Here is a 26,017-nt window from a genome sequence, read left to right as displayed (position 1 = left end):
CACAATTTCACTAAATCTCTACAATAATATTTTTGAGGCAAGTATTCTATTATTACCCCCATTTCATAAATGATGAAAACTGAGGTTCAAAGAAGTTAGTACAACTAAATTGTGGGATTTGAACCCAGATTTGTCTGATTCTGTCTTTAACTCCTTCACCGTCTTACCATTCAATTAATAAGCAGCCATACACCTGGGCATTTCCCAAACATATATAATAAAGATTTCACCCACTATCCCTTGTGAAAATAATTTTTTATTCTCAGGGGACATAAGTTCAAAATTCCCCTGCCTGAAAGAATATGTATGCTTAAAGTTTTTATGTTCGGCTCATTCTTGTACCTATATCTCCAGGATGGAAAGTAACTTACTAGATTCCACAATCTTTAGTTAAATTAAATCAACCAATGTAATTTTTAAGACTGCAATAGTGCATTTCCTGAGATCTCTTCCCTGAACTCCTGATTTCCTTCTCTCTCCACCCATCCTGCTAACGTGAAAATCTACTATTAGGAAAGTATTTGATATTGGGAACTTAATTTACGGGGTCTGTTTTTCTCCATGAGTCAGAGAAATGCCTGGTAGAAGAGATTAAAATAAGGTTTTCCAATAAATTAAGGAGATCTCAGAGTCTTGGCCAAAAGTGGAAGGGAATTTTCCAAGATTGTCTGTCATTGAGGTATAAAGTTAGAGGTGTAAAGGCTGTCCCGCTCCATATACCCTTTCCCTTGAAAACTTCTGCCCCCACACCACAGAAATGGAATCCGGGCACCATTTTTTTTTTTAATTTTTTGTTTATTGCAGTAACATTGGTTTATAACATTGTAAAAATTTCAGGTGTACATCATTGTACTTCTATTTCTGCATGGACTACATCATGTTCACCACCAAAATACTAATTACAACCCATCACCACACACATGTGCCGAATTATTCCTTTCACCCTCCCCCCTCCCCCCTTCCCCTCTGGTAACCACCAATCCAATCTCTGTCTCTATGTGTTTGTTTATTGTTGTTATTATCTACTACTTAATGAGGGAAATCATACGGTATTTGACCTTCTCCCTCTGACTTATTTCACTTTGCATAATACCCGAAATGTCCTCCATGTTGTCACAAATGGCTGGATTTCATCGTTTCTTATGGCTGAGTAGTATTCCATGGTGTATATATACCACATCTTCTTTATCCATTCGTCCCTTGATGGGCACTTAGGTTGCTTCCAAGTCTTGGCTATTGTGAATAATGCTGCAATGAACACAGGGGTGCATGTATCTTTACGCATTGGTGTTTTCAAGTTCTTTGGATAAATACCCAGCAGTGGAATAGCTGGATCATATGGTAGTTCTATCCTTGATTTTTTGAGGAATCTCCATACTGTTTTCCATAGTGGCTGCACCAGTTTGCACTCCCACCAGCAGTGTATGAGAGTTCCCTTCTCTCCACATCCTCGCCAACACATGTTGTTTCCTGTCTTGTTAATTATAGCCATTCTGACGGGCGTGAGGTGATATCTCATTGTAGTTTTGATTTGCATTTCCCTGATAGTTAATGATTTTGAACATCTTTTCATGTGTCTTTTGGCCATCTGTATATCTTCTTTGGAGAAATGTCTGTTCAGGTCTTTTGCCCATTTTTTAATTGGGTTGGTAGTTTTTTTTGTTGTTGAGATGCATGAGTTCTTTATATATTTTGGAGATTAAGCCCTTATCAGATGTATGGTTTGCAAATATCTTCTCCCAATTGTTAGGTTGTCTTTTCGTTTTGTTGATGGTTTCCTTTGCCGTGCAGAAGCTTTTTAGTTTGATGTAGTCTCATTTGTTTATTTTTTCTATTGTTTCTCTTGCCCGGTCAGACGTGGTGTTTGAAAAGATGTTGCTAAGACCGATGTGGAAGAGCGAACTGCCTATGTTTTCTTCTAGAAGTTTCATAGTTTCAGGTCTTACATTCAAGTCTTTAATCCATTTGGAGTTAATTTTTGTGCATGGTGTAAGGTAATGGTCTACTTTCATTTTTTTGCATGTGGCTATCCAGTTTTCCCAACACCATTTGTTGAAGAGACTTTCTTTTCCCCATTGTATGTTCTTGGCTCCTTTGTCAAAGATTAGCTGTCCATAGATGTGTGGGTTTATTTCTGGGCTTTCGATTCTATTCTATTGATCTGTGTGTCTGTTTTTGTGTGGGCACCATTTTTGAACCATACACTCTTGCCCCCTGGCCACAGCTGATTGAATCAGGGGCGGACACTTGACCCTAAATGAAACAGTGATGTGAAATGGACCAGTGATATTCCTTCTCCCAGGAATTTGGAATTGGATTTAGAAATGTGATTTATTTTCTGCTGGTTATTTTGAAATAAGAATATGCAAATTTGGGAGCTATGAGGCAGCCACATTTGGCCGTTTGCTCTCCAAGTCAGCCAAAGCTAGTCTGAGAGAGGGAATAAAGGGGACACATGGAAGCAGAGATGAAAGGCCATCTGGCCCCAGAAAAGGAGTGAGAAAGGGAGAGAGGAGGAGGGTTGGGAGAGGAGGAGGATGGAGAGAGGGAGACTGCAGGGTTTCTGACCACTTTCCAGCTCCTGCTTTCAGCCCCTTGTTGGGAAGCTTGGCTGTACTCTCTAACCTTCAGTTCCAAGCCATGCTCTATATCATTTTCATTTCCCTTTTTTGGTTCGAAATAACAAAAAGAACCTTGATTAAGACACACTTGCTCTTTGGCACCTTTCCAATTGTGGAATAACAAATAGAGATCAGTGAGTATGGCCGGGGCAGTAGTTGGATATGCACAGTTGGGGGCGACACACAGAAGCTTACCCTAGAACTGCTGAAGTGAGCACATGAAAATGCAGATCAATGTTGTATAAAGAATGTGCTGGGAAGTTCCCTGATCCTCAGCAGAAAGCTGTGGCATCTGTAGATTCAACAGAATTTCAGATAGATGGTCCAGTGAGACAGAGGAGATGGGACTGGCAATATATGCATCCCTTTTTTGGGCGGGGAGGTATCCAGAAGGTCAGCCAAATGGGCAAGGCATGAGGTCAAAGTGGCACAGGGATCTTGAATCACAATTCAGGAAAATGATGACTACCACGTCTGAGCTAAGGAACCTGTTCTAACAGGTGGATCTAAAGTGATGCTTGAAAGCCTACACATTCGTAAGCAGATGGGATTCAGCTGAAATCGCCTATGTTATTGTTTCCAGAGGGATGTTTTATGACGTTTCACAAGAAGTGTCTTGTGTTGTCCAAAGAGAATCCTGGTTTTTAGCCCAGACCCTGTGTAGGAAGTGACTTCTTTTTGGTTCTCCAAAAGGAGTTTTATATGACCACTCTCTACTCAATGTTCACAGAAGAAAGAATTCATCTAGTAAAGTGATCAAGCTCAGAGAGCTTTTATGAGAATTAAATAAGAACTACAAAAACACTCAATAAATTTTAGCCTCTTCTACTATTACTGCTACAGCTAATGTTACTATCTGTGCTGGGAGCATAGCTGGTCCTCAGGCCTACTATTTCCTTTATACAACAAAAGGAAACTCCTGATTTTTTTTGTTCTCTCCTTTAATTCAACCCTTTGCTGCTGACCACATAAAGGTGCTGCCTTTGGTTTTCTGACCACTAGGAATCGTGCCTTTGTGATGTACTCTGTAAAATTCCCCCTTTTGTGGTGTGCCTCTTATAGGGGACACTTGGGGAGACTCCCTGCCACCGACTCATAGAGCTTTAGTTGGAGAGGGTCTTTAGACGTTAGTTCCATTCCAAGAACTAGCCTCTCCTCTAAACTTCTTTGACAGGTATTCATCTCATTTACTACTGATCGCTCCCCAGAATAGAGAACTTTCTCCCTCCCAGGGCTGGCCATTCCGGTGTTGGATGGCTTTGATTATTTCCACTGACTTGAAATATGCTTCACTGGAGTTTGAATTTCCAGCTTCTGGAGGCACATAGAGTAAATATAATCTTCCTCACAACAGAAGCCAGCTCAGGTGTGTTCCATGAGTCTACCTGCTGTAGTTTACCCACTCCGTTCTTTCAACCGTTCCACATCTTACATAGTTTTTAGACTCTAACGTTCTACTCATTCTTCCCGGGGCTTGCTCCAGTGTAACCAGTGTCTCTTATAAAAGATATGTCATTTAAAATTGGACAGCTGCTTCCTGAGCTTCTCAGATAGTGGAGAACAAGTGTGGTTCCATCTTTCCCTTTATCTGGATCCTGTGTTATTTCTATTAATGCAATCTAAGTTTGAATTAGCTTTTTTTTTCCCTTTGAAGTCATGTAACATGCTGGCTCAATGAAAACTCTGAAGTACTTTTCACATAAAATATCATTACATTTTCTTTCATTCCTATGCAGTAGATCTTTTGAACTCATACTCATTAATCTATTTATTTCTATTTTAAATGGATTCCTTTGTGTGTCACCCAATAGTCTATTAAAAGTTTTACACTAACAGATCCAATGTCTCCCTGTTGCTTATAGGATAATACTATAATGCCCTTGAAGTGGGTAGAATTTCTCTCATGACTTGAATTCTGGCATCATGACATAAAGCTCCCTCTTATCCTACGCTTCAGCCATTCTAAACTATAAGCATGTCACCAAACACATACTTTGTCATATCTCCATGTCATTGCACATGCCATTCCTCTGTTTAAAATGTCTCCCCTTGCATACCTGGTAAACACCTAGTCATCCTTAAAAACCCAGTTCAAATGTCATCTCCTTCATAAAGCCTTCCATGATTTCACCCTCTGCTCCTCCCAGGAAGGCGTATAGTGCAGTGGCTTTCCCTTTACCCACACTTAGGATCACAGTCAGGTTCCTGTGTTAAGGAAGGCTATTTTCCTAGATTTATCTATTTCCAGAAATAATGGTATCAGCTAGTACCATTGAGTGCTTTACTCTGTGCGGTCATAGAACTTAGGACTTGACATGCATTACGACTTTTTGACTTCACAATGAAGCATATCCCTGTAGTGGATGCCATTGTTGCTCCACCATATTCCTGTGTCCACAAGGCTTCTTACTGAAAGTATCTGTGACTCTCTTCTTGAGAGTTTTCTCTGGTCTGAGGAGGATGCTCAGCGAATTTTGTTTAGGGCAGGCCTGAAGTGCCAGAGAGTTAACACTCCTGGAGCAGCTCTCAATCAATAATGAATGGCAGTTGGTGAAGATATGCCCAAGCTTCTTACCCCTTGGGTGGGACAACTCTGATGAATGTTCCACTCCATCTCCCAGAGGTCCCAAGAAAGACTGAGCACAAGTTGCTCACAGTGGTAATCTGCTCACTAATGTACCTCACATCTGCTTCTTTCCATCTCTGTTCACTGCCCCACTGTCTTACCAGTGCTTGCTACTGTCACCTCCCAAGTAAACTACTTGCCCTCAAATCCTACTCTCAGAATTTACCTTGGAGGAAACCCAGAGTAAAGTGATTCCATATGGCAGAAGAGGAAACTGAGGCTCATGTGGGTTAAATAACTTATCCAAGTCACCTTTCCAGTAAGTGGCAGAGTCAGAATTAAAGATCAGCCATGTTAAGAGCCCACATCATTATCTCTCCTGAGACCTGAGACGAGAAGTGATCTGGGCAAGTTGGATCTCAGAACTATCTGAGGGAAGAGGTTCAAAGGATTGAATCCTGACAAGACTACCCATTTCTGCCTTTATCCACCATTTGAAAATGAGCCAGCACACAAGCCTCTGAAGGGCAGCAAAGTGACACTGAATAATTGAATTCTGAACAAGCCAGACTAATGCAAATATCTGACAAATTGATTTAATTGCATTCACATACAATAAAGCTGAGCTCTGAAAGGTCAGCTAGAAAATGGGAAAGGACCCCTGGGAGCTTCTGGGGAGAGGCTGAGTTTAATACACATTCATCACATTTTATCATCTAATTAGTCCACACAATGCCAAACTGATAGACGGAGACCTAAACTACTGTATTGATTGATTATTTCCTTGACATCTATCATATCACCTTAAGGCTGTCCCTGACATGGGCAGACAGAAGTTATTTAGTGGCTCAGCAAAAATGGTTGTGCATTTGGAGAAACCGTTTTTCTATAAGGGATTTGAGACTCCAAAAACATTGTACCCAGGCACTGAGGCTGCCTCAGAGCGTTACTATTCAATAGTTTGCTGCCAAGACAGCCACTGGAAACCAACTTTCTCTTGCTTCCTCCCTTCTGCAAAATGAATATTTATAAATTGTGTTGTACAGAAAACCCTTTTAGTCTGTAAAATATTTAATTCAGGTAATTAACTAGTATCAGTGTTGCATGGAAATACCTAGCCAGAGAAAATGTTCTGGAGAAGTTAATGGGAAGCCAATTAGACTCTGCAATTTTATTCCATTGGGAATGAAAGTATGGATTTCAGTTGAACCATTTGCATGGTAGGTTTGGGCTCAGGTGACATGTTGGCTCTGTTTTGCTCTGTACAAGGATGCTGAAACTGAGATTGATCTAGGATTTGAGATGTGGGATTGTGTCTAAGATGCGGTCAAAGTGATGATTTAATTGTTTTCTTTCTTATGTCCTTTTGGAAAGTCAGTTCGTTGTTATCTCTCTGAGCCTTAGTTTCCTCATCAATAAAATAGAGGTGATTCAGTGAAGTGAATTTGAAATGAGATTGTGTATGCAAAAGCCCCATTTAAACTAAATTTCCATATCATTGTGAATTATTATTGCTATAGGGGTACTCTAAAGCTCTGGTACTAACGTATCACTATACAAGAAGTTTCCCTTAAGCTGACCCTATATTCTGTTTCTATATTTATCTTTCTATTTACAGTCAAACTTCTTGCAGAGTTTTCTGTATTTGCCAACCCTACCTTGAAACCTTCCATTCACACCTCAGTCCCCTAATGTCAGCCTTCCGCTTCCACCACTGCCACTGCTCGAGTTATCAATGACTTTCATGTGGGTAAATCCAGTGTCAACCTTTAAGACCTTATCTTACACACACCCTTAGCAGGATCGGGCACCACTAATCATCACCCTTTTGGAACTACTCTTCACCTTTGTGATATCGCTTTGTTTATTTTCCTCTTAGATCTGTAGTATCTGCTTCCCACTTTATTTTGCAGGATCTTCTTTCCCTTTCCATTCCAAAGAGTGGGATTCCAGAGCTGTCTTAGCTCACTTCTTGTCTATGAAATCCCCCCACGTGTTTCCATCCAATTTTATCACTTAAATTGTCATCAATACACTAATGACTCCCAAGCCCTACATCTTGCTTCTACCTTCTTCTTATCTCTCAGCTCATGACCTTTCACAGCCCTGATCGTCTCTCTTTTGTATAAATGCATCAGCTTTCTCAATGGTTTTCCTGTTTCCAGTCTTGAGCCACCTCCTGCTCGCTACATCCTCCCCGCTACCTCATTTTCTACAGTGTTTCTTGCTAAAGCCTAAGTGATCTTTCTAAAATACAAATCTAGGTTCTCTAAAACCTTCTATAAATTAAAAGTGTTTTTATTTAATCTCTTCCCTGAAACCAACTGAAAACAAAAATAAAGAATAGCACTAAATAAAATTCTGTATTCAATAAAACTAGGAAAGATTTGCAGCTCCAAACTATAACCTATAAAAATATCCACAAAATATAGTTTAATTGGGCCAAATCAAGGGAGTACATCTACAGAAGATGTGCCACTACAGATCTCAGGCAGCGTGCAGTTATCCAACTGTTACCTGCAAAGACAGGGAGTCTGGGTGGGCTGTGGGATCATCTGTGAGTCCAATAAAATGCCACACAGTAGTGGGGGTTGATTTGCAAACTGTACAGGTATATAATATTAACGAGAAGCAAGATATTAGTGTGGCAGAGAGGAAGAGAGATGGAACAAGACAGAAGAAAAATAAACATTAAATCATGTGATAAAAACTTGAAACATACATCACTGCAAGCTAAATAGGAAAATCTCCCCCAACACACATATGTAGAAATATCACCGGGCCAGCCCTGTGGCTTAGCAGTTAAGTGCACGTGCTCTGCTACTGGTGGCCCAGGTTCAGATTCTGGGCGCACACCGATGCACCGCTTGTCCTGCCATGCTGAGGCTGCGTCCCACGTACAGCAACTAGAAGGATGTGTAACTATGACACACAACTATCTACTGGGGCTTTGGGGAGAAAAAGGGGAAAAAAAAGGAGGAAGATTGGCAATAGACGTCAGCTCAGGGCTGGTCTTCCTCAACGAAAAAAGAGGAGGATTGGCATGGATGTTATCTCAGGGCTGATATTCCTCTCACACACACACACACACAAAAAGAAATATCACCTAAAAGGAGGAGAAAAATGTTGACAGAAGAGAGAGGAGGCTAAATAACGCAGTTGGTAAGACTACATCTTGAGGAAATAGAATACCTAATTCTGAGTGGCCAGCTGTCCTAGCTCACTCTCCCAGCCTGTCCACCACATCATTTTTAGCTCAGTTTCTCCAGAAGAAGTGAATCCTGTTAAAGGATAAAGAAAATTTAGAAAATAAAATAAAAAGCAAATGTATAATATACCCTAGAAAAATTACGTAGCAGTTCAGGGGAAACTGCTACACTTCTCTATACAAATCTCTATACAAAATACAAACACTTCTCTATAAAATCAAATAAATTAAAGAAAATCAAGTAGGAGATACAGTGGCTCAAAGAAGACATATTAAGACAAGAGAAGAAGGAAAGTAACTTAGCAGAACTTAAGGAAAAAACATAGAGGAGAAAAACAAAACCATAAAGTAAATAAAAGTCATGGTGGAAGCATCAACAAGAAGAGTTAGTGTTACTGAAAACGTAGTTAGCAACGTAGAGGAAATGTTGCAGAAGGTAAATACGAGTAAATAAAAAGAATGAAGAGTTAGAAAGGATTGGAGGGCAAAGGAGTTGCAATGTATGTATAATTGGCAGACCTGAAAAAACGAAAGCAGAACAAATAGATTTTTAAAAATCAACATTATAGAAAAAAACTTTCCTGAGTAAAGGAGTATCTGCATTGGCAAATTAGAAGGTCACCACGTGCACTAGGAAGCATTGATACCAAATGATCAACACACATTCTGGTGAAATTGCTGGACGTCAAGGATGAAGAAAAAAGTCGAAGGACCTTCGAGATGAGAAAAAACCCTAGTAACTGAGAAGGGATGAGCTATTACTATCAGCCTTCTAGCATAAGATATGACAGGAATATTATAGAAACATTCAAGTAGAAAGATGTGGAACTCAAGAATAACATAGTCACCATGTTTGGTGACAAAGCTAGGACTATTTAGAACTCTCACCATACAAGGCTGATTAAAAGGGAAAATATATAAGGAATATGAACATATGATATAGAATAAAAGAACAATAAATAAAAGAAAAGAATGTATTATAAGCCTACTGAAAAAAACAAATAAGTTTTAGAGAGCTTTTGTTTTCTTCATCTAAATGCAAAAATGCTTGCATTCTATGAAACATGAGATTCAAAATAACATGATAAGAATTTAGTATTGGAGAATCTGTGAGAAAGTCAGAAATAAAAAATTCTGCATAAAAGTGAGAAATTGTATGATAGGGTAAATTTAAAAGTAGTGTATTAGAAATAGTAAAGTACAGAATTGATAGAGAGGGAAATTGAATTGAAAATAGAGAGGACAAATTTTAGAAGTTTTCCAGTTAGTGGAAGAAAATGGTAAGGAGTAAGAACTAAAAATAAAATAAAATAGTAATAAAAGAATATTAAATAACAGATGATTACTATGGTGGATAAAGAATATGCTTCTAACTATTAAGTAATTTCCAATCACCAAAGAAAAGATACAAACAAATGCAGTAAAGAAATATTCAAAACTGAATAGAGTACAATCAAGATATAGGATTTGAAAAAGGCTTGTCAGAGACGGGAACACTGGAACCCTCATGCATTGCTAGTGAGGATTGGACCAGCACAGTCATTGAGAACACACCAGTGACACATTGTCAAGTTAAGTCTACAGGTGCCATATGACCCAACATTCTTAGTTCTGGATATTTTTCCAGAGAAGTTATCACACAGGTTTCTGATGTGGCAACTCTGAGAATGTTCATCCAAGTGTTGTTGGTGGCAGTGGAGATTTGAAGACAATCTAGGTTCCACCACTGAAGCATGGATAAGTAAAAGGCGTGGTATGCACAGCGTGTAATACTATTTATAACTAGGAACAACATGTTAAATGTACCCAGAGCAACGTGTTGCTGAGTGTAAAAATGTAAGAAGCAAATGAGGGCCACAGCACAATATCATTTATGTGAATTAAAAATGTGTGCATAAAACAACACTACAAGTTTTACAAGGACACATGGAAATACAACTATTTAACACGTTAGAATGGTTGTCACAGGGAAGGAGAAGGAGAGGAGAGTTGGCAGGATATGAAAATAAAAGGGAATAAACCAACAAACAAAGCAAGAGAAGAGTCTTGCCAAACAAGGAAGGTGTATCATGAAATGAGGACTATGATGAACTCTGTATCTAAACTCCAATAGAAAATATTAAAGTCTCATCAGACACCAAAAAAATAAATAACTCAAATCCTAAAGATAACCTGATAAAATATTTGAACTTCAAAGATAAAGAATACACAAGTATCAAGCAGGAGAGTGAAATAAACCACCTACAAAGTAAGAATATTAAAGCTGGCCTCAGATTAAGTGTCCAAAGGCAATGAAGGATGACCTTAGCAGTCTTTGATAGCTTTCTGTATGACAAGATGTTTTCCAACTTACCTAATGTGTTTCCTGCACCAGATCTAGAATCAGCCATTTCTCCAAAGATCTCGGGTTCTTTTTAGTGGGAAAAGAGACCACAATCAGGGTACCAGGAGTGCTCAGTGCTGCTGAGTTCATTATTTATAGGACTCTTAAGTGGACAGAGCTAGGACGTCTGTATTTTTTAAGATAAAATATATCATGAGTTTTTATCCAATTCAAAATCAGGCCTACAAGGATTTGTCTGACCTCTTCAATCTCATATTTGTATCTCCTTTCAACCAAGCCCAAAATCTCAGTTCTCAGTGACACTGGTGTGATTACTCATTTGTTTTATTGTTGTCTTCAAATACCAATATCAACACTATCACCCATAATGCTATTACTGAAAACCATTTAATCATTTTTTTTTTTACCAATCTTTTTGTCCTTAGGATCTATTCTGTTAGGAATGTAGAGTCACATTACTGTGTTTTAGAGTCACTTGGAAGATTCTTTTTGGGTGAGATTAGGTTAGCAAGTGAGTACATAATTAGGTTCATTTGTTTAAACTTACTTTTGGAGTCTGGAGTTTTTATTTTTCTTTATTTAATTTTCTTTTATAATTATATAGAATATCAACATAGGTTCAAAGGCAGGTCTATAATACAAGGGCTATTCTAAGAAGTCTACTTTCAATTCCTGATTCCTCCAACATATTTCCTCCCTTTCCTAATTTAACCATTTTAAGTGTTAAGGTTTATTCTGTTTTTAACATATATGTGTTAATATAACATATTTAACATGTAATAGCATATAATAATACGGTATAATAATGCCTAATAATATATGCATAACAACAATCATATGTTATTATAACATTATTGTGTGATATCTTTAATATGTTAATTTAACATGTTTCAACACAAAACATATAATACTATATTAACACATTATGTCAATTAGCACAATTTAACATAACATATATGTATTCAATACATATGTTAATTAGATAAGCTATATGTTAATTAGACAGAGTGTGTGTGTGTGTTTCTCCTCTTTTCTTAGACAAGTGGTAGTATGGTGTACACACATTTCTACACCATGCCTTTTCACTTAACAATATATCCTGGAGACCACGTCACATACATAGTTTTGAGGAGAAAATGTTGTAGCTCAAAAGTAAAATTCTTGCTCAAATTTGAAAGCAGTAGAAAGACAATTTCCAGATATGCAAGGCTATGGAAGTATTTTACTAAGAGCAAACCAACAAACAAACTCCACGAAGAATTTCTCTATCTAACATACAGAAGAATTAAAGTAAGTAAGTCCTAGAGAAGGAAATTTGAGGCCTAAAAGGACTGGCAGAAACTGAGGGAATCAATTGAACATAGAATTAAGATATATAATTGTTGTCAACTAACAGCACGCAAATGTGAATAAACCTTGAAAGATTCCCATGATAAAGCAGTAATATTTTGAAAATAAGAACTTGAGTTTAAAATTTCAGATAATAACTAAATGAGAAAAAGAAGAGAGAGTAATAAAAAGAAAGTATGCTATTTTTCTCTTCTACGGACACGTGTATTCTCGATTTTAATAACTGAAGAAATAGATATTCAGTTTTTAAAACTGAACCACGAGCATGCTTTCTAAATGACTAAATAAAGGGTGAGCCACAGAGAGGTTCTTGTGGGAGAACTGGAGGGCTGCAGTGAAGCAGCAGCCATTTTGCAGCTCACAGGTTGTTGCTGATCTGCTGACACATGTCGTCGGCTTGACGCAGTGTCAGGTCGTTCTCTTGGGTCTTCCTCCAGCTTCTCCCACTCCTGGGCTATGTCTGTGTTATTAATCCATGAAGAAGTGCCTCCTTCATCCTCTGTGGAACATCCACACCGCTGAGGTCAGAGGTGACAAGAACAAACGTGGTTTTTGTCTGTCCCTGTGGGATCTAGCTTATTGTTCTTTGTGGACTTCAAGCTCCAGCATTAGACACGAAGAAAATAGTCTTCTAGAAACTGCTTAACTATCTCAGTTGGGTGCAGTCAAATTCCTGTAAAGATTCATATATATTTGTGTATGTGTATGTGTGTTTATTCTAGTGGTTCTACTTCTTTGATTGAACCCCGACAGATAACAACTCCAACACTGATACATGTATACACTATATACTTAGGGATATAAATACATTATGGAAATGCTCTCAACTTGATAGTTAATTCTAGGCTTGGCTCTGCCTTTCACCTTGTGTAATATCGGACAAACCCTATTACTCTGTGAATCTCAGTTTCTTCATCTGTAATATGATGGTACCACTAATCTCTAAATTTTGGGTTTTTTTTTTTGAAGCTATGGTTTGAGATTCACTGACACATTGTGAAATCAATATAGTTTGTAGCAACCAGAATCATAAAAAATTAAATGGAATAGAAAATGTCAAAGTGCATTAGATGTAGTAAGGGTAACATTTTTATTTAAGGTAGATAGAAACGAATATGTGTGTGTGTTGTAATGTATACTGCATTTCTTACTGGGAGTCACATTAGAAAAGCTTGAAAAATATTTCATTCTGTAAGGATCAAAGAGACTATTCCTCAGATCTAGAACTATGTGTTTACTCTAGTCTGGACAATTCCCATAGGGTAGGGATGGAAAACCATAGATTCAATTCTGCAGCCACTGGGTCTGGCTATTCCATTTCCTCTGTTTTTGTTTTCCTCAGCTTTCTAATATTTGGATTCATGCATGAACCACATAACATTTTAAGTTTGAATTACTTATCAACATTGAAACTTTCAGAGATGAATAAAATCTGGGTTTCTGGCTTCTCTTGAAAATTCAGAATGTCTGTAATGTTGGGCAAATTCTTGTTTGGCAAAAATCAGCTGGAAGTGAGTAGGGACTGCTTCCCTGTACATGGGCATGTGTTTTAAAATGCAGGTTTTAGGAGCAAGCCCAGTGCTGTAGTGGTTAACTTCACACGCTCCGCTTCAGCAGCTGGGGGTCTCGGGTTTGGATCCCGAGTGTGGACCTACACACCACTCATCAAGTCATGCTGCAGTGGTGTCCCACATACAAAATAGAGGAAGATTGGGACAGATGTTAGCTCAAGGCCAGTCACCTTCCTCACCAAAAAAATAAATTAATTAATAAAATGAAATGAAATGTAGGTTTTATTTATTTTATTCAGATATACTTAGGCCAACAGATCAGGAGGCAATTGTCATTGAAAAGATAGTTGAGTAGTATTCCATTCTGTATATATACCACATCTTCTTTATCCATTCGTCCCTTGATGGGCACTTAGGTTGCTTCCAAGTCTTGGTTATTGTGAATAACGCTGCAATAAGAAACGATGAAATCCAGCCATTTGTGACAACATGGATGGACATTGAGGGTATTACGCAAAGTGAAATAAGTCAGAGGGAGAAGGTCAAATACCGTATGATTTCCTTCATTAAGCAGTAGATAATAACAACAATAAACAAACACATAGAGACAGAGATTGGATTGGTGGTTACCAGAGGGGAAGGGGGGAGGGAGGAGGGCGAAAGGGATAATTTGGCACATGTGTGTGGTGATGGGTTGTAATTAGTATTTGGGTGGTGAACATGATGTAATCTATGCAGAAATAGAAGTATAATGATGTACACCTGAAATTTATACAATGTTATAAACCAATGTTACTGCAATAAACAACAACAAAAAGAAAAGATAGTTTGTTACTCACAGATGAGGGGACACACTGTGCCACACTATGCCACACCATGCCATGGGGTAGGGGGCACATGGGGAAGCACCATGGTTGGTCAGGAGGCACAGGGAGTGGGGTAATGTGGGCAAGAACTTTTAATGTAGTATCTGCAGGCAAAGGCAAAGAGGGGTGAGCAAGTGTAGAACTGGCTAGCATGAATCATTTCAGTGGGTTCGGGGCACAGCGATGTCCTTCATTGGCTGGTACCTGGCCCTGGGGTGATTAGTGCAGGAGTGTAAGAGCCCCTGGTGAAGGAGCTGGTTTGGGGTGTGAGGTCTGGATTGATTGGTTTGAATATAAAAGGCATGCTAGCAGGCTAGTCCTTTATTAACTCTAAGAATTGGCCAGCCCTTTGAGGGGCAGTCTTTCCAGGGTCAGCAAGACCCCAAGATGTCAAACCATCAGAAATACAGAAAATAAAAAGGCATGGTCCACACAGAATGTGGGCTATAGTTTTCCATAGTCCCCACTCAGCCAAGTTCACTCATTGATTACAAGCATTTGGGTTTAAGAGTCCTAGCTTGGTGTTGATTTTGCACTGGTACAGTGGTGAAGAAAGTTTTTCAGCCTAGGAAATAGCTACATGTTTTTCAGTTAGCCACTGTGCAGAGCAGAGAACATAGCAGTGCAGGGTGGTTGTCCAGCCTGGGAAGCAACACTGCAGAATGTGAAGCAGTGACACTAGCTTGGTGCTCACTGCTCATGGCTGATGGATTCGGGCTGGCGGAGGAGACACTGTGTCTCTATAACCTCTGACTGGCAAACAATCCAGTGCCAATGAGGCAGAATTTTTCTGGCTGGATTATCAATAGGGCTCACATCCCTTTGGGTAACAATTGTCCTTGGTCAATGCCATCCGAAGCATTACTTGGACTCTTGGTTTTTAAGCTTCTAGATTGGGACCAGCACTTGGGATTGTCTCTCCCACCAATATTGGTGCCTTTGGGGACTGGGGATGAAGTCAGCATTTTAGGACTTTGTTCCCCAGGAGGACAATATGCCAAAGAGTCACCCCATCTCATAAAGCCTCACTGCCCTTTACAGTGATTGTCTTAGATCCTGAATAATATAACCAAAATGCTCTTTCCCACCTTGATTCTTATTCTTCATAATGTGGTGATAACAGTCATGTTTCTCAGTAATGCTCACAGGGTCTAGAATCAGAAGGACTTGGGTTCAAATCCCAGCTTCACCACTTCACATTGTGTGATATTTCAATAAGCTTAACTTCTCTTAGTCCATTCTTCATCTATAAAAGTGGGAGGATAATATCTATATATGTTGCTGTGAGAACTGAGTAAGTCAACTCTGGTGGAGCACTTAGAGCCACGCCTGGCATAAAATAAGTGCTCATACTATATTATGACTATTATTTTACTATTAATCATCAAATATGCTATACCGGGCATGGTGCTGGTGCTACAAAGATGATGAGCCATGGTCTCTGTCCTAAGGAAATGCAATCCAGTGTGGTAAATGCTGTAATGTAGAAAGGTACAGAGTTTGCATGAAAAAGGAGCTGTCCTTGGGGAAGAGTTGCAGTAGATCAGGAGGGCACTAAAGAGCAGGGCCAGGAGTGGGGTAGGGTGAATGAGCTACACAGGGCACAGAATTTAAGGAGGCACTTGCATGACCCTAAACGTGAGTGCCTCTAAATTTTGCTTCCTGGCACCTCTCTTGCCTCTCCTTAGTCCTGGCCGTATTATAAAGAAGGTTCTATTAGAAGTAGATCTTGAAGTTTAAGTAGGAGATGTCCAGATGATTATCCTAAGCAAAGAGGAAGGTGTCTGTAAAAGCATAAAGCAAAAAAATAGAATAGCATATTCATGTAGTTCAACATGAATAAAACATAATGTGCCACCAGGAAGTGAGAAATGACACTACTAAGGTAGGTAGGGGTCAGATAATGAAGAACATTTCTAGGCATGCAAAGGAGCTTGGCATTTATCCTTGACAATGGGGAACCTCTGTAAATAACTTAGTAATACACTTAAAAAGAAATGTGCATGGCCTAAACAAACACAAATGTGGAATTTTTCTGAGAAGTATACAGGAAGTCTTGAATGAATGGAGAAACACAGAATTGTCTTCCTGATATCATCAAGACTCAGTGTAAACTCTATTAACTATATGTCCATCCAACTATTCTTAATGTCAGACTCAATATCATCCAAGTACTTCCAACTTGGCCTAAATCAATCAAATCTTAGATGATGTCAATCACTAAAAGGTGATATTTTCCATTTCACACTGTGAATTCTGAACTTGTGTACAACAGCAATGTAGTGAAGGAGCAAGGGCAAAAATGAGGACCTCCTTGGCCTGTCCTCCATCGGTCTGGTGACGCATATGTCCAGGATTTTTATAAAGGACCATGTATGGGAAAGGGAGTCTAGTGTTCAGTAATATTGATTATGTCATCACTTTAGCACTTAGAAACTTGGAGCTGTAATTAATTTGCTTTAAAAAGATAAAGAAATGGAACATTTCTTCATATGTTGTAGAAAAATTCTTCCCTACCACCCACAAAGAATCAAGAATCCTTTTTTTTAAATCCAAATAGGCCCTGTAGTTTATAATCACTGCTTCTCGTGAAGGCAACTGTGTCAGTCAACTATTTGATGCTATAGTTTGCATAACGACCTATCCCATAATGTAGAAGCTTAGAATGCCCAACATTTGTGTCATGCTTGTCCGTGGTTTGGCTGCAATTTGGTTTTGCTAGACTGGACTCCATGCTTTGAGCACCAGCGTGCAAGTGGGGTTCAGGTCTTTTCCTCATTCTTTTTGGACTAGCCACTTCCTGGGGCATGCTCATCTTGTGGTAGGTCACTTGAGTGAAAGAGGATAGTGGGAAAACATGGTACCCCCTCAGGCCTTGGCTTGCAACTGGTACCCACAATTTGTGAGGAAAACCAATAAAATGGCCGAGGCTCAAGTGTACCCTGGCTTAAGGGAGTGTGCTGGACAATAATCTAGTCTCTCACAGTCACATAACAGCGCTATTGGGTTTGCTCAAATGATAAAACCTCCTCAGCTGCATGTTTTTTGTTAAGTCATTTCTAAGAATGGTATCAGTCTACCTTACAGGCTTATTTTGAAACTCCAGTGGGTACAGAAGTGCTCTGTAAAAGCCAAAGCACCTATGTACTCTTCCTAATTGTTACAATGGTGAATGATATAATCAAACTTGTCTATGAGTCCTTAATCCTAGCTTCCTACTTAGACATTAATTTTCTGCAGATGGCTCAAGTGACAGCCTAATGCAGCCCCTGATGGTACCAACAGTGCAGGTGGCACTGTTGTTGCTGACCCCAGAGTTCTAGGACGGCAGAAAGAAGATGACAGGAGTGGGGTGCATGGTCTAAAAATGTATGCTGGGTCTCCTGCACCATTTAATCTTTGCTTAATTCTGATTTTTAACCTGCTCTCCATTGCAATGGAGAAACACTGGAACTTTACATTTTTTTTCCTAGAAAGCCCATTTGTTAGTGCAAAATGAGCATTGTAGGCCAAATATCCTTCTGGCGACTCACATCCTGCAGACAACCCCCACCCCCATTACTGACAGGTGTGCTCTAGTGTCTAGTTCACGTCACCTGCACAGAGGATAGAGATGAATTACCTGCAAATATACAAGAATGAATCTGGGATGGGAAATCAGGATGACTGGCTTTCAGGGCTGGCACTGTCACTTTTCCTTCTGTTTCCTCATCTGTAGAATGAAGATAATAATAAGTGCCCTACTTTCTCACATGGTGGCTGTGAAGACGAAATGAGAAAAGCATGTTGTAAAATAAGAAACACTATTCAAATGCAAGACAATTTTAGATTCTTTGATTCCTCTCTAAGTTAATAATGGCCCCTCATATTTGTACAATGCAAAGCACTTCCACTTGCATTATCTCATTTTGTCTGCACCACAGACCTCAATTTTTCAGAGAGGAAACAGAGGATGGGAAGAGTCCTGTGGCTTGCCTATGGTCATCCAGTCAGTAACAGGGCTGGGAGAGCAGCCAATTTTCCCAATGCCAGTTCCGTACTTTGAACATTAGAATCCACTGCTTAGCTTCTCTGTCAAAGCCCTTGGAAGCCTATCTGGAAAAGTGCTTGTGAGGCCGATGCTGCCTGTAGCCAGGGCAGTTACAGTGTGAAACAACTTCCTCCTGGGAATGTGTGTTTAGGGCTATCAAGAGTAACTCCAGAGCCTGCCCAGTCCTTGGCAATACTGATGGGCCCTGTGGTTTAGGTCCCTGGGTCACTGGCAGGCTCTGGCTCCATCTCATTCCACCAACTTCTTCTTAGGATGATGAAAAGATGACCACCAGGTCAGATACCCAACAGGGTTTTCCTGAATTCCCTACAGTGATGAGGCAAAATCCTCCAGGGTGTAGAACTATCTACTTACTTAAAATGGAAAGAAACTCAGATCTTTCTATTCCAAACTGCTCATTTTATAGATAGAACATATAGGGTCATAGAGGAGTAGAAACTTGCTCTTTGTTAGAGAATGGGTTTTGGGTTCTCACAGATCTGGGGATCCATTCTCAAATCTGCCACTTAATGATTGAGGAGCGAGGTGGTAGAGGAGGACTAAATGAGATAAATGGATTTAACGTACTGAGCACATAGCAAGCACTACAATTATAGCAGAGTCTGATTCAGACAATGTGCTTGGTTGCAAACAACTGAACTAACTCACTTTAGCTAGTGAAAAGGGATCTTTTTGAGTAGCTCCTTCACGGAATCTTCAAGAGGCCTGAGTCAAAGTTGGAGACTATAGAGCCAGGATCAAAGCTCATCCACGTCGTGAGACGGCATCCTACTCTTCAACGCATCCCTAGATATTCTCATCAGAAAATGACCTCCAGACAGAATCTGCTCCTCAGGTTTCTGTCATCCAAACTAAAATCCCATGAGGGCTTATGTGATTGGCAGAGCTCCCGTCACATGGCGGTGCTGCAGTTGCAAGGGAGGCTGGGGGAGAGTTAGTTCTTTAGGCAGCTTAGCGGGGAGACTCTTATAATGTGGACAGTTTTCTCAACATAGGAAGAATTTTCAAAAGGCGATGGAGAGTTTAAGAAACAATCACTAATGTTTCCTGTGCTTCCCTTTGCCCTGTCCCTTTATATGCACTGTCCCTTTATGACTGATGCCAACTTGCCTCTAGGGCTTCAGAATCCCAATCCACTTCCTTATACCACATTGTCACCTCCAGCCTGACCTCTGAACTGGCTCAGGTAAGTTCATTTAAGGCATCTACCACTTTGTGTCTTTCCTGGGATCAGCTGCTCACTTTCACTGCTGTCACACCACATCACCCAACACTATATTGCAAGCATTTTTCCATGTCATTAATTTTTCTTTTGCAACATGATTTTAATAGCTACATAGAATTCCAGAGTGTGGGTGCATCAAAATATATTTAACCAATTCCAAATTGTACATTACAGTTGTGGCCTATTTTTTTCCCCTTGATATTGTGCAAAAATCTCTTTGCATACTTCTGATTATTTCTTTAGGTCAGTTTTGTAGAAATACAAGTACCAAGTCAAATGATCTTTAAAAACTCCTGATAAATATTGCCAAGTTGGCTTCCAGAAATGTGGTATGAGCTTTTATATTCCCAACCACTGTGGCAACACATATATGATCATACCCTTGCAAACACTGGGTGTTATCATTCTTTAATCTTTACTAATTTTATAGGTGAGAAAGGTTTCTCATTATTATTTTAGTGCAAACTTCTTTGATTATTAGTGATATTAAATATTTATTGTAATTGTATTTTTTTACTAGCCGAAGTTTGTAATTTTTATGTAGTCAAATTCATTAAAACTTAAAGCTGATCTCACCATTCTTCCTCTCTCTAACTCTTCTGAAACTTTCCTCCAAACACCGTCTTTATTACATTGGATGCCATCTGACGGTTAGTGTTGATCAGCACAAATCTATTTTAACAGAGTAAGGAGATGTATTAGATAGAATAACAGGAATGTGAAAAGATATTTGGTGAGAGATTTTGTAATGGGTATATATACTTGAGAATATTTTGTATATAATATTTTGTTATTAAAAATAAAATAGTTTGAATCAATAGAGTTAGATGGGTAGAACTTGGTGGCAAAAGAACATGCCATGATCAGCATGATATTTCAGTTTGCAGACATGATGAAGAGGAAGACGTGGTATACTTTTACCATTCCGGTGACCACAACAGGGAGGGAAGAACTGGGATGGGATTTGAGAGACATTTGGGCACAGCATGGTAACAAATCATCTGGGCAAGGGTTGAATATGAATAAAAGGGTATGCATAAAACCCATCTTCCTGCATATGGCACCTGCTTTTTGTTTTGCCTGCTGGATCAAAGATGTAAATATTTTTAGAAAACCATAAATACTAGAAGAAAATAATATAATCTGGAAGCATAGAAGGGATTTCTAATTTTTACATGGCCAATATCTTAAAAAAACAATAAACTTTTATAGGTTTAACTACGTAACAATCAGAAATTTCTGTATGTAAAAAAATGCATAAGTAACATTAAAAACTAAATAGTAATCTGGGGAAAACATTTGCAACATACAGGAAAAATTGTTAAGTTCCTTAATATCTATATCTATGTATGTATGTATGTATGTATGTATGTATCTATCTATCTGTATGTATATAAAGAATGCCCCAAAAAACAAGATTTATACATCTTATATCTATGCGTGTAAAAAACACTTCAAAAATAATAAGAAAAAGACCAAGACTTCAACAGAAATATGAGCATAAGATGTGAATAAAGTATCTAAAATTATCTAAAAGAAATTCAAAGAATCTAAAAGAAATCTAAAAGAAAATTATCTAAAAGAAACTAAGAGATCATAAACATATGAAAAACTGCTCAACTTTGCTAGTATTAAAACAAATGTAAATTTAAGCAATGAGCTAACATTTTAAAGACATAGTATTAACTGTAAAATAACATGATATATAACTTGCATCATTATAAGTTTGTAAAAACAATGAAACAAACACCCATCGTTATATACTGCCTCCCATGTTGATAATGGTTATCCTTGAGTTGTGGGATTACGGGTGATTTACTGCTCTTTCTCTTTTTTATATATTAATTTTTAAATTTTCTACAATGAACACTAATTGCTTTTGAAATAGAAAGATCAGTTATTTATGTATGTACTTACTTTTTCAGTGATAATACCCAGGGCAGGCCTGGTTGTGTGAAAATGGGTATTCTCATCTTCTCACAGGGGGAGTGTAAATAAGTTCACCATTTCTGGAGAATTAATTTTTTATTGTCAGGAGGGAGAGACAGCTTCAAAGTCTGCATATTCTTCAAGCTAACAATTCTGCTTTATTGAATTTATCTTAAAAATATATGAATAGCATAAGATATAGAAACAAGAATATTCATTGTGATGACTTAAATGTTTAAGAAGACAGGACTGGAATATACAGTAATTTGCACTGCTCTGAAGGATGTTATTTGAAGTGCCTCAAAAAAGTGAGTCATGCTCAAATAAATTTGAGAAACATCATGTTAAATAAAGATTTTTTTCCGGTTGTAGAATTTTCAGAGACTTTAGTAGCTGATGTGCGTTACAACAGTTCAAATAGGCAGTGTTTTCCAAATTATTTTACCATGGAGCTTATTTTTTCTCAATGCACCTATTAGAATGTTTTAGAGCAATGTTCAAAGGACATCAGTATTGGAAACATTGCCATATAGAGTCATTCAAATGGTGTTGAAGAAAACTATTCCATTACATGAAAAGGTGTACATGATACATATAAAATGATAAAGCAGGTTACAGAAGAGTGTGCCTAATGTGATCGCTTTAATGGAAGCCTATGTGTGCATTGAAAAGAAACAGGATAAAAACCATTAACAGCAAAGTATTAAAAGTAGTTATGTCTGGGTAATGGAAAATGGGTAATTTTCATTTTTTTCTTTGCTTATGCACACTTAGTAAGATTTCACAATGAACATGTATTACTGGTGAAATAAGGAAAATGATAAAAGTTATAAAAATGATGTAGAAGAATATGCAATATATTGTTCACAATGTGTGGGAAAAGGAGATTACAAAGCAGTTTGTTCATTATTATTTCCTTTTAAAAATACTTACACGTATGGGTAGCTGTGCAGAGAAAAAGAAAATGTACCAAGATATTAACAGTTATAATTTTGGGATTATAGATGGGATTACAGATAATTTTATGTAAAAGCATATCCCGTTCTTGTTGGTCTTTTGCACCTAAGAATGTGGTTTAAACCTCTTGGCCCTCTAAGGCAGTGGGTCTCCAAAGTGGGGTGCAGACATCCCAGGGAGGGTGTGAGATGATATATTGGATGGGAAACATAATAAAGCATATATTTATTTTTCTCATCCTTTAAACGTTTATTTTTATGTGTTTAGTAATGTATATAATATATCAGCATAGCAGTACATGTATGAAATATATAGCTATGTGTATATACATTGGTAGTGCATTCTCCAAAATTTTTTCCACAGAGTTTCATGATCAAAATGTTAATTACACTTTTAGGGCATTGAAACACTGGCAAGTGACATCACTGGCCACATTTCCAGCCATCCAAAAGATACATGAGCATAGGTTCAGTGCCCTAACTGCTCAATCTTTTCGCTGGATTTGATGACCAAGTAGTCTGCAGATCCCAATTTTCTACTATTCCAATTCCCAGGTCCCAATCTCTGTTCTCAGGACGTGGGGAAGGACATTCTATTTATATGGTAGCTATTAATGCTAAGCACTAAGTTTTTCTGGCTCTCCATCTTCTAGAAGCATGATGATTGTTATCCTTGGCCCCATTGGGTGGAGCCATGCGACCAGTTCTAGCCAGTGATATGTGGTTGTAGAGTCATGTGTCACTCCTAGTGCAAGTATTTGATTACTATTGTGAGACCTTCATTTTCACCACCATGAACCACAACGTTTGATATTCTGGGGGCTGCATCAACCTGAATCATAGAGGGAGGGCAATGATGACAGAGAGCAGAGCCCCCAGCTGAGTGAGAAATAAGCCCTTAGTGTCCATCAATGGATGAATGGATAAAGAAAATGCGGTACATGTATATACAGTGGAATATTATTCAGTCATAAAAAAGGAGGAAATATTGACATTTTTGACAACATGAATGAACCTGGAGGACATTATTCTCAGTGGGACAAGCCAGACACAGAAAGACAAACACTGTATGATCTCACTTATATGTAGATTCTAAATAAGTCAAACTCAGAGAACCAGAGAGTAGAATGGTGGTGGCCAGGGGCTGGGGGGCGGCCAGTGGGGGAGGGGAGCATGTGGAATAGGGGGATATTGGTCAAAGGGTACAAACTTTCAGTTATAAGATGAATAAGTTCTAGGGATCTACTATACAATGTGGTGACTATAATTAGTAATACTGTATGGTATACTCGAAATTTGCTAAGAGAGTAGATCTTAAGTGCTCTCATCAAAAAAAAAGAGGCAACTATGTGAAGTGATAGATGAGTTAATATTTTTAATGTGTATTAAATCATCACTTTGTACATCTTAAATATATACAATTTTTGTTTATCAATTATACCTCAATGAAGCTGGAAAAAAGAAATAAGCCCTTATTTGTTTAAGCCCCTAAAGTCTGGGAGATATTTGTTACTACAGCACAACCTAACCTATGCTGATTTTGAGATCAGGGTTCACCAGTTAATCCCAAGAGTGTTCTAGACAGCATCAAACCCATCCAGTATTAAAGTCCTACCCTTGGTTCTTAGGAGTGAATAGCAAATATTTACATAGATTTTTATTTCTTTGTATGATTAAGGGCCACTTACTCGTGACCTTCTAAGGGAAATTATTAAGCATTTGAAAATTTTTGTGTGCAAAAACAGAAGTTCGTAAATTAATAGATTTTTCTGAGGACTTTAATTCGTTATTCTACTAAGAAACCTCCTTTCACTCTCTACTCATTTCCACAATAGACGCCCCCTAGGGTCCTTTCCTAATTCCTCTCTGGTTTTTAAGGGACTATAGTAGAGTCATAGCTTATGCAGGAGTGAGATTTTAAAGTCAGAGAACAGAAAATAATATATAAAAATAGGCGGTTCATTCTCAAAAATCTTTTTCATGGAGTTTTATGAGTTAAAGAAAGTGTTGATTACTGCTCAAAAACATTAAAACCCTTGAAAATTTCTTAAATTACTTTTAAAAAATAGGACACATAATTTTCTGCGTACAAACCTGCACATACACATAAATATTAGTGTATATAGTAATCTAAAATATGAATAAAGGGTATGTAAGCAACTGAATCTGCACACACTAGAACCACACTTAGTGTGGCAAATGTTTGACTATAAGAGGCTCAAGGGAACTGAGACTGTTGGGGGACAGTGGATTAATGTCATCTATCTCACGTTCACTTTTGTATATAAGCTTATGGAGCATGTGGTGGGCAGAATTCCCTGTATTATTTAAACTCGTTCTCTTTTTCCCTTTGGCCACCCCTGCAACATATTTGAATTTTCAGATGTGAAATGCATGACTGTTACGGTTATGCTATGCTTCCTAATTATACCATTTGATTCACTTCTTTCTCTTCTATACATTGTCAATTGACTTTTCCCCTTTATGGAAAGCAAAGCTAATATATATATCCAACCACTGGTGACTGAAGAGGGGATTTCCTATTTTAGCCAAATGGATGCTTGTTCACCCTTGGAATAGTAGATATGTCCTACCCCACATGTCAGCCTCTACTATCTCTTTTCTGACATCTGACTTCTGAAGAGCTGGGCCCCAGGCAGAAGGGGGTGACTGTTGTCGTGCAACCTCGGGGGCTGGCTTCTGAGCTGATCTTCACTTTGCCTCTCCAGATCTCTCTCCACTCTTCTCCACCCTGCTCTGTGCCCTGGGGGCTGCATCACCCAGCCTCCCTCACCTGCAACTTCTGGTTGCGTTAGGCCAGTGAGAAGCACCAGCAGGAGATGGGAAGGTGGGATGACAGAGGTATCCATCCCGCCCCACCCCCAGTAAGTTGCAAATGGGCAGTAGTCGGGCTCCTCTGTGGACACCATGGCCCCCCTCTCGATGTCCTCTCCACAACTCTCACTAGATCTCCTTAAGCATCCCCTCCCCTTGCTCCTTGAGACCCAGGGGTGGTAAAACCTTCTTGCTAATACTAGTCTTAAGGTGCTACACCAGCATCATTAATTTCCCTTGTCTCTGCCCACTATTTAAGTGGTCCTTTCTGTAAATTCTCCTCAGTTACTCCTTTTGAGCATGTTATGCGTTTCCAGCTGGGACCCCAACCCTTACAGACTCGTGGGAACCAGGGTATCACCAGGAAGTTGAAACTACATGAATCTTCCAAGAAACTGGTATCCTTAAGGAAAAAAATGCCTCCGTTTAGGAAAAAAGAAAGATTATTATTATTTAACAATTAAGATGTAAAGGCATGCAAGGAACAATACAATAGTTCCCATGCATCTAAAGAAATAAAAATATCAATATTGGTGAAATTTTGTTTTTTTAATC

Source organism: Diceros bicornis, chromosome 26 (assembly GCF_020826845.1).
Source record: "Diceros bicornis minor isolate mBicDic1 chromosome 26, mDicBic1.mat.cur, whole genome shotgun sequence".
Classification (NCBI taxonomy): domain Eukaryota; kingdom Metazoa; phylum Chordata; class Mammalia; order Perissodactyla; family Rhinocerotidae; genus Diceros; species Diceros bicornis.
Note: the sequence above shows the minus strand (reverse complement) of the source record.